The following is a 9,415-nucleotide window of genomic DNA, read 5'->3' as shown; positions in this document are numbered from 1 at the left end:
ACGATACAGTAGTAGCATTATATTAAGATAATTAAAAATAGTAATTATTAATAAATAATATTTAATTAATTAAATACTAAGCCTTATATTATAAGTGATAAATAATAATACCGACGACTTGATAATATACGAAGTTCTTATAACGGAACATTAAGATAGAAATCTGTATGATACATCTACGCAGATTTTATGTTAAATGGACTTTATAAATCCACACGTCTATAGCAAAATAAACTTTCCGTCGTTCGCAGTAAAGACGATAATAAAACCCAAATATTAAGTATTCAGTATTTTATATCAGCAGTAAATATAAAACCTGTCGCATTGTTGATTTGTATAGTAAGTAAAGCGTAACGAGATACTGTAAATGTGGGTAATAGAAAATTTTATTATTCCGGTTTCATCCGGCGGGCGCCAGATTTTACCTCGGGGTGTGATTCCGATATAATCAAGTATGCGTGGACTTCTGAGGTTATTAATTATTATACATCTATACATCTATATATACATATAAATAAAATTGGAATGTCTGTTTGTAATATTGAAAGGACCGTTTTTTACTAAATGCATATGAATGTATATAGGGTATAGACACCAAAACAACATTTTTTACAATTTTTGTCTGCATGTCTGTGTGTCTGTTTGTTCCGGCTATTCTCTGAAATGGCTGGAGCGATTTTGACGGGACTTTTTTAGGCATATAGCTGATGTAGTAAGGAATAACTTAGGCTACTTTTTAACCGACTTCCGAAAAGGAGGAGGATTATTTAACTTTTTTTTTAAATGAACCAAGGTTTTTTTTTAATCTTTTTTATTATCTTTGTTATCACATTTTGCTAACGCGGACGAAGTCGCAGGCAGCAGCTAGTTTAAAATATTAATAAATATAATTTTCTTTCGCGCTTGCAGAGTTTTTCTCCAGACACTTACAGCGAAAAATGTCTAAAAATTGTATTTGCGCTTATTAATTAAAAAAGACGAAACCTTTTTTTAAGTTTTTCAAGTTTTAACCTTTTACTCGGAGTTAATAATTATGCAAATGTTTATGATCGTAAGCTACTTAACACCAGCTGCGGCGTCTCCCGCTTGCATTTATAAAACGTCCACGCTTAACTTAGCACCTTAATTTTCTCTTTTCTATCATCCCTCATTATAGCTTATAAAATATACTAATTGACCCGGACAGACGTTCTTCTCACTTATAAAATTTAGGTGTTTTTTGTAATGCAAATCATGAAAAGAGGAAAAAAGTTTTGTTTAATATTGGAAAAATTGACATTGATGAAAAAGTCACTGTTTTATACTACAAAAAGTCTGAGCCTGACCATTCCTGGAAAGCCTTTTAACCTCATACTTTATTACACTTTCTAATTAAAATGATTCTCACGTTTTTTTCAGTTTTTTAAATCCATCCTCATTATTCTGTCGCCTCTCCTCTTTAGGAATAATTAGACCTCTTAAACTCCCCCAATGTTTCTCGGAATAAATAAAAAGTTTCAATCTTAATAAGAGGAGTGTGATAACAAATTAGACTAATATTAAAGTTCATAATTACGAAGTACCACATTTTGGTCTCACTATTTAGTAACATACTTACTTGTGACATTAATTTTATGAAACTTTGCATTTTAATGAAAAGCTTTTTTCACGAAAACTTGTCAATGTTTTTAATTTTAAATGTAGGTAAGCATATGGAATGTTATTTAAAAATCTACTTTTTAAACTCAATAATAAAAATCAATATTATAAACGTAAAAGTTTATCCGTTTTTACGCTTCTACATCATAACCAATTTTGACCGAAGATATCGGGATAGATAATATATAATTACTATATAATAATATCTAATTACTTATAATAGGCTTATAATAGATTTTGTCCCAGAAAATGTACGCTTCTACGGGAAAAAAAACTATGTGAAAAGGAAGTTGAACCTATAAAAATAATTATTATTTAGCTACCTTTATAGATAGTAATTTCATTCGTAGAATTTTCAAATCTAAATAAGGTTCTTCAAACCTTCAGTCGCGTCTCAGGTGTGATTTGCTTCTTTACGAGTTAATCATTGTTGAAGTTTCAGATGTGTTGAAAGTATTGAGGTGTATGAAATAAATTAACAAAGATTTTGTAAAGATGCAAGTAGAGTAGGAAGTACCTTTTAGCCTATATTTATTTATTAACCTAATGAGGCACTAAAACGTGATAATTATAAGAAAATGAAAACTTTAAAACCAGGTTGCTATTACCACGAAATCTATTGACAGCTAAATTAATTAGATAAATGTGAGTTTTAGTTGATAAGCCGGCGAAACTATAGAAACACAAGGTAATCGCTATATATTATACTATGGAGATTTTTTTTAAAGTAGGTATATATAATACGAGCTTTTGCCCGCGGCTTCGCTCGCGTTAAGAAGTTTTATTATATACAAACTTTCATCCCCTATTTGAACCTCTTGGGGTTGGAATTTATCAAAATCCTTTCTTAGCGGATGCCTACGTTATAACATCTACATGCATGCCAAATTTCAGCCCGATCCGTCCAGTGTTTTCCATGGGCTGTGCGTTGATAGATCACTATGTCAATCAGTCAGTCACCTTTGAGTTTTATATATATATAGGTAAATATAGATAGATTACTAGATGACGCCTGCAACTCTGTGGTGCCAAATTTCGTATAATATACCGCGTAAGAACCATAATATATTTTTTCGGGATTAGGGAAAAGTATTTTATGTCCTTTCCCAGGACTCAAAATATATCCATACCAAATTTCAGCAAAATCTGTTCAGCGATTTGGGCGTGAAGAGGTAACAGGCAGACAGACAGACGCTTTCACATTTATGGATATGGATATTGGATATATTTTATTAACCCTCAAGTAACATTGTGAGTTTTTGTTACATATCTAACACTATGGGGTATAATTTTATAAACTTACCCCATAGGTCTGTACAGCTCAAACGATTGACTTTTCACCTCTACGAGTTCAATACCCTTCAAAATGTGCGCTATCCTAAGAATACTTAAAAGTAATTAAATGAACTTTGAATAGAAAAAAAAAATACCCCACGATTACTAAAGGTTTAATTACTATAAAAACTCTTAAATTTGACCCAAGTCCATTGCCCACGCTCAAATCATAATGACAATAGGGTCGGAACCACAAATCTTGGGTTGACAGATCGTTGGCCGTTGCTTATTAGTTATTATTAGCATATTCAGCCCACAAACTAATTGCCACCGCGTTCTTTGTGGCTCTTCAGGACGTAACCTTTTTACGGTTAATAGTTAAAAAATATCACGCAAATGAAACAGTAAAACGTACTACATCTACGTTCACTTATCGTAAAATCCAGGGCAATTAATAATTAATTATAGAAAGTGTAAATCATTGATGTAAAAATATTATAATGGGTATGTATAGGCTACGCCAGAGTGGTAGGTAATTAGTAACCTTCCTAATAATTGAGACCGTATATAATAATAATATGTACTAACTACTATGTAGCTTCGGAGCCGTCGTAGTCCGTAGATAACCGTAGACGTCAAAGCTACGCGTAGAATAATATTATGATTATTTAAATAATATTATAATATCAATCATGTACTTTTCGGATAGGTTTGAGATTCGCAAACTTTTTTTCAAGACTAAATTTTAAGTCCATTGCAATTTTTTTTCAATACGTACCTACATGTTTTCCGTCGCCTGAAGCCTCTGATTAATCCCTATTTAATTGACGAAAACAACTTGTAGCTATAGTATTATTAATTTTTCCATTATTAATCACATAATACGAAACATTTCGCTTTTCATGGCGAAAGTTTAAAACCACGAATCTAAGCAAAAATACCGTTTGGGTCCGTGAAACCGCGAAAGGGGTGGTGGAACGGTGGCATTGTTGAGATATTTGTTGCAATTTATGCATTGCGCAGTACACGCGTGGTCCCTGGTCCCTCGACCATGAGCCGGGGAGGCGCGGGGCCACGGCGCGGCCACAAGGCCCCAGACCGCCGCGCCGCTCGAGCGTGCGACACCACCGCGATTCCGACTAGTGATGTTTCGTGCTTGTGAACTATGGATGAACTGAACGGAATGTTGTGATGTGCTAGATAAGGTCCAAGGAATCTTCGGTTCCTTTACATGGTAAGTGAGAATAGGATTATTCGGGAGATTTTTTTGGAATTTTTTTTATTTAAGTATGCTGAAAGTATTTTCTTTTTAGTAGAGTTAGTTATTGACTTAAAATATGTTATTTGCCTATGTTATAGAATTTTATTTTACGTATTTTAATAATTATAGACTAGGGAGGGACTCATTTTATTATTATTATTCTTGCCTTAAGATCTTCCGGAGACAACCTGAATATGATTTAGTGTCATGTCATAAAATAATATTATATTAGTTTAATTGCATAGGTAAAATTTTTAATTAAAAATAAATTACTGGTAAATACTTGTTACTAATAATTAGTAGCCTGATGAATGATGATACATAATTAACGCGATGAATATTATTAAATATTTTTTTTTCGTACATACAACTTTATTATTTCGATATTTAATTACTCTACCCACCATAATTTTTCTTTTATTAATTATTAAAATTTAAAACCATTTTGACCAAACAAATAATTAATGCGTCCGTATGTCACAGCCACTTTTCTCCGAAAGTATAAGAGCAATACTATTAAAACTTGATAAGTAGATGTAGTCTGTGAACCGCATTAAGATTTTGATACAAAAATGGAAATTTTTTTAAAAATTTTAGGGGTTCCCATAGACGTACAACTGAAACAAAACATTTTTTTTTCATCTAACCTATGCTTGTGGGGTATCTATGGACAGGTCTTCAAAAATAAAAATCATATTGAGGTTTTTCATATCATTTATTTCTAACCTAAATAGTTTGCAAGAACTGTGTGTACCCTCCCCCCCCCCCCCTCTAGCATCAAAAGTAGGGACATGATAGTATAGATAGTAAATCTTAAATTAGCTCTCATTTAATTAACTGAGATATAAAAATAAATCAAAAACCTTTGAATTTCATAAAAATAAACCTTATTGCTGCTGCGGAACCCTTCATGGGCGAGTCCAACTCGCACTTGGCCGGTTTTTTTACTTCAACGCAGCGTCACCTTAATCCAGGGTGTTAGCTAACTCTATGGCAAATTTCATAAAAATCACTTGAGTCGTTTAGACTGACTGTATCATTTTTTTTTTCAACTCTTGTCTCTGGGACTCAGCTGATCTCAGACTGGCCGTGTAAGCTTTGTCTAATAGTATCTAAGATTCAATAAAAAAAATATAATCTATTTTCAATTTGTCATCTTCTTGTCAACAGACTTCAACCATAAATAAAAGAGCTCGTAATGGATAGGCTTGTCACTCAAAAATCTGTCATTTCTCATGTGTGTGTGTGTGTGTTGTAGTGTGTGTAATGTTTTATTTGTTAAAAAAATGTATGATAAAAGCATAATTTCAAAATAATAGTAGCTCAATGCACTCCTTCACCATAAAAAACTATAACTGTGCAAAATTTCATTCGCCTACGTTTCCCCATTTTTCGTCAAAAGGGATAAGTACAAAGTTTTTGGTTCACGTATTAATATAATATAGATGACATAGTTAATTTTTATCGTTAAACACTTTAAAAATGTATATTTTAAGTTTACAGCTGGGCAATAAAAGAAAGGTTGTAAAGTGGAAACCGTTTTCGACTGTGCATAATCACATGAGAAAAGTAAAAGGTGCTACCTTTTACTTTTCTCATGTGATTATGCTTGAAAGAAGTCAATGGATACAGATCGTGAGCGAACATTACTGACGATAATGAAAGCCATGACTGAAAGGAGTTTATAATATCTTCATTTTCATGTCTTTAGGCAAAATCGTTATTTTGCCTAAAAAACAGATTTATATTATCATTAAACATGTAGAATATTCATAATTAATATTATTTTTCTGAAATAAACTTAATTTTCTTCTTATTCCATGTTAATTTTATGTTTGATAGCATTTTAAACTAAATAAACATTATTTTTACTATTCGAATTATTCGAAAAATAATTTGGCGAATATTCGAATAATAAAATCGTCGAATATTCGAATAAAATCGAGTATTCGAATATTCGAATAACATACCCATTAATATATCAGAATGATATATTTTGTATTATAAAAACACTTTTAAATCATTATTCTAATGAATAAGCTTTCTCTAGTAAGAGTTTATTTTACAACCATTTTAATACCGTACAGTGTACAGCTATTATTTTTATGACTTCGTTTCCATCTGAATGCGAAATCCCGAGTCAGCACATAAACTTCTGCGTATGTATCTTAATAAAATTGTACAGCTCAAATCTTCGGGGGCCTCGTATTATACGGTATTCTAAGCGACTTTATAAAAGTTACAACGAATAGCACAGACTTGACTTGTAAAAACTTTTAATGCGAAAAAGTATTTTATCATTTTTACGTATTTTTTCTAAATCGCCTTTTAAATATGCTCCTGGTAAATTTTGTATACACATTCTGCGTTATCGTAAAAGGACTTTCACATTACGCTAAAATGTCTGATTTAAAATTCTATTTAAGCACGTCTTCGTTAGGTATTCCTACTTAACTTTATATTCGAGATTAACAATTTCAGGGCAGAAAATCCTCTCCCTCAGTTAGCGGACTGCTTATTAAATGATTATAAATTTATAATTAGTTAAAATTGATAAACCGATGTAGGTACACGATCCAAGCTTTAGAAAATTCAAAGCGATGATCCTTTTAGAGAATGATAAAATATCAAATATGGATACAAATCATATAAGAAGACTGCATGAAATTGTTAATTGTTTCAATATAAAAACATTTTATTTTTATTCAACAGTGATTATAATTATTGCATCCCATTTATAAATTACAAAATTCAAATATCTGATAGAACATTTAAATACATAATAATATAATATAGAACCCTCTGCAGCAAAAAGATCTCTTTAAACGGTGATAGTAGTAATTTAGAATTAGATCTCGTAGCTTCTCGATTCAAATTACCGGAGCTAGTTGTCATGTCTGGTATGCTTATTGCAGAAGACACGGGCACAGCTGAAGGCGATGGAACAAGCAATATCGTTACGTGAGAAGGTTTAATCTTGGCTAAGACGGAGCGCTTCCACCGGTTGCGATTGCAATGACGTCTTATTGCATTTTCATTGGAATTTTTCTATGACAAATGTATTTGATACGTTCTGTCGCTTAACAAGTGAAGAATACCGAGTAAACCCTTCCGTAAAGGCTTCCTGAAACTATATAATTTTCTATTTTGTAGTGCCCAAAAGTGAGCTCATCATACATGAGCATTGAGCATTGTACTTTCAAGTTTCAATGACATGCGAGAGAATGCCCATCACATCCGATGCATGTTATATTCTCGTCTTTCTTGTCAGACATTAGGTGTTCAGCCTTCGTTGTCCTAACTAAACTTAGTTACAAATTGTTTAGTTACAACGTAGACATCGAAACCACAACGATTCAGACTGCAGAGCTTAGAACGAAGCTCAAAAATCCTGTAGACAACGCGTACAGCGATGAGATGCATTAGAATAACGAAGGAATAGTATGAATAAGGAATAAAAGACTACGCGTCAGTCTGTAAAACATTTGAAAATCTCAGCTGCTACGCTTCATTTCGAAACAAAGGTAATCGTTTTCCAACAGAGAAAAAACATCTACTTCCCTGTTTTGGCTGTTTAAACGGCGAGCTCTGGAAATTCTTCAGAGTTTATCTCTCGGTAAATGACGGTACGAAACGCGAGCTACAAAACTCACGTTACCGCCTTGGAAATCATACCTATAGGCTACAGTCGCGTATTTCAATAATAATATGAGTATATGTGACTATGTGACTAACGGCCGTACTTACTACTGCACTTTAATTATGATTAAACTTAAATTAAATAAAAATTTTGATGAAGGATGTTTGGGGCTTCTGGGGTCAAAATCATCAAGGTGCAGCCTTTTTTTCTGGGCCACTAAGAAGTTGCAATATAGGGAATTTATTTGTAAAGTGAATTATATTATAAAACAAGTTACTTTTGAGCTCTAACATAGCCGCACGCAGAGTTATATTATAATAAAGAGTGATCAAAAATGCCTCTTTGATTCAATAGTAGGCATGATTTTATTATACAATGTGTCCCTACACCAGTGTTCGAGCCTTTATTGTTAATTATATATGGCATATTTTACCGAAAAATTAGCTAAAATTTTTTTTTATATAAATTTTGTAATTTTTTTGGGGCTCCCTTATTAACCTGACCAAATACTTCACAAACCGAACAAGAGTTTATAAACAAATCGTTATGATCATGAAGTCAGATAGTTTAGCAGTTTTAAATAAATAAAAACCTCCTCCATCTTCCTAAAATAAAAAGAACCAGTTTAGTGCACTAGATTTTTTACAAAAAGCCATTAATAAAAAAATACACCTTTTTCCTTAAACTCGATTTTCCTATGTTTTATTCTACGAAATTTATAACATTTGTAAGGGCTATTGAATGAGACCTTAATTTGTATGTTCAAAGGATAATATAATTGGTCATATTATTATGTTAGAGCCCGACAAAAAATATTAAAATGGCTGCCAGTTTACAACCCTGAGAGAGAAAAAAAATTTAGAGCCAATTTATCGATAAAATATGCCATACATTATGACATTAAAAGGATCGGATACTGGTGTCAGGACACATTATATAAAACGAATGTGACTAATGGATATTTTAATTATATCAAATCAAATAATATAAAAATGAATCCATATTTCGCGTGGTCACGACATCGCGCGTAAACGGCTGAACTGATTTTGCTGAAATTTGGTATAGAGATACTTTGAGTCCCGAAAAAAAAACATGGGATACATTTTGTCCCGGAAAAATATACGGTTACTGCACATATTGTGCGGTAACCTTTTAAGTTAAGTAAACTTTTATGATTTGCGCGTAAACTATTCAATCGATTTTAAAGAATTTTGGCATGGAGATACTTTGAGTCTCGGGAAAAGACAAGGGATACTTTTTGTCCCGGAAAACGTACGGTTCCCGCGCAATAAACTTTTATTATTTTCGCCTAAACTATTTAATCTATTTTGATGAAATGGACCGAATATACTAATTTGAATCTTGAAGGAATGCTTTTTCTCCCGGAAAAATGTGAAGTTCCCACACAATTTATACTTTTATAATTTGCGCGTTAATTATTCAATCGATGTACGGGAACAATAATAAACTAAGGTCCACGCGGACGAAGTCGCGGGCAACAATTATTATATTATAAATAACAAGCTTTTTAAAGTGCCTTAATAAAATCTTCTTATAATCTTGAATTATTGAATTATTCGCATTACGCACTGATTGCCCTA

The 9,415-nt window shown here is 32.3% G+C and overlaps 1 protein-coding gene across 1 annotated transcript in view; it reads left to right on the top strand.

Annotated features, from left to right (window-relative positions):
• The first annotated feature begins 4,013 nt into the window (after nt 1–4,013).
• Nucleotides 4,014–9,415, top strand: part of LOC121726363 (leucine-rich repeat-containing protein 24-like) — a 50,219-nt gene continuing 44,817 nt past the window's right edge. Inside the window, exon 1 of the mRNA XM_042113700.1 lies at nt 4,014–4,147. The gene's annotated coding sequence lies outside the window, so the exon portion shown is untranslated. The remainder of the gene's footprint in view (nt 4,148–9,415) is intronic.

Source organism: Aricia agestis, chromosome 4 (genome assembly GCF_905147365.1).
Source record: "Aricia agestis chromosome 4, ilAriAges1.1, whole genome shotgun sequence".
NCBI lineage: Eukaryota > Metazoa > Arthropoda > Insecta > Lepidoptera > Lycaenidae > Aricia > Aricia agestis.
The sequence above is the reverse complement of the archived record's forward strand: the minus strand, read 5'-3'. Positions and strand labels throughout refer to the sequence as shown.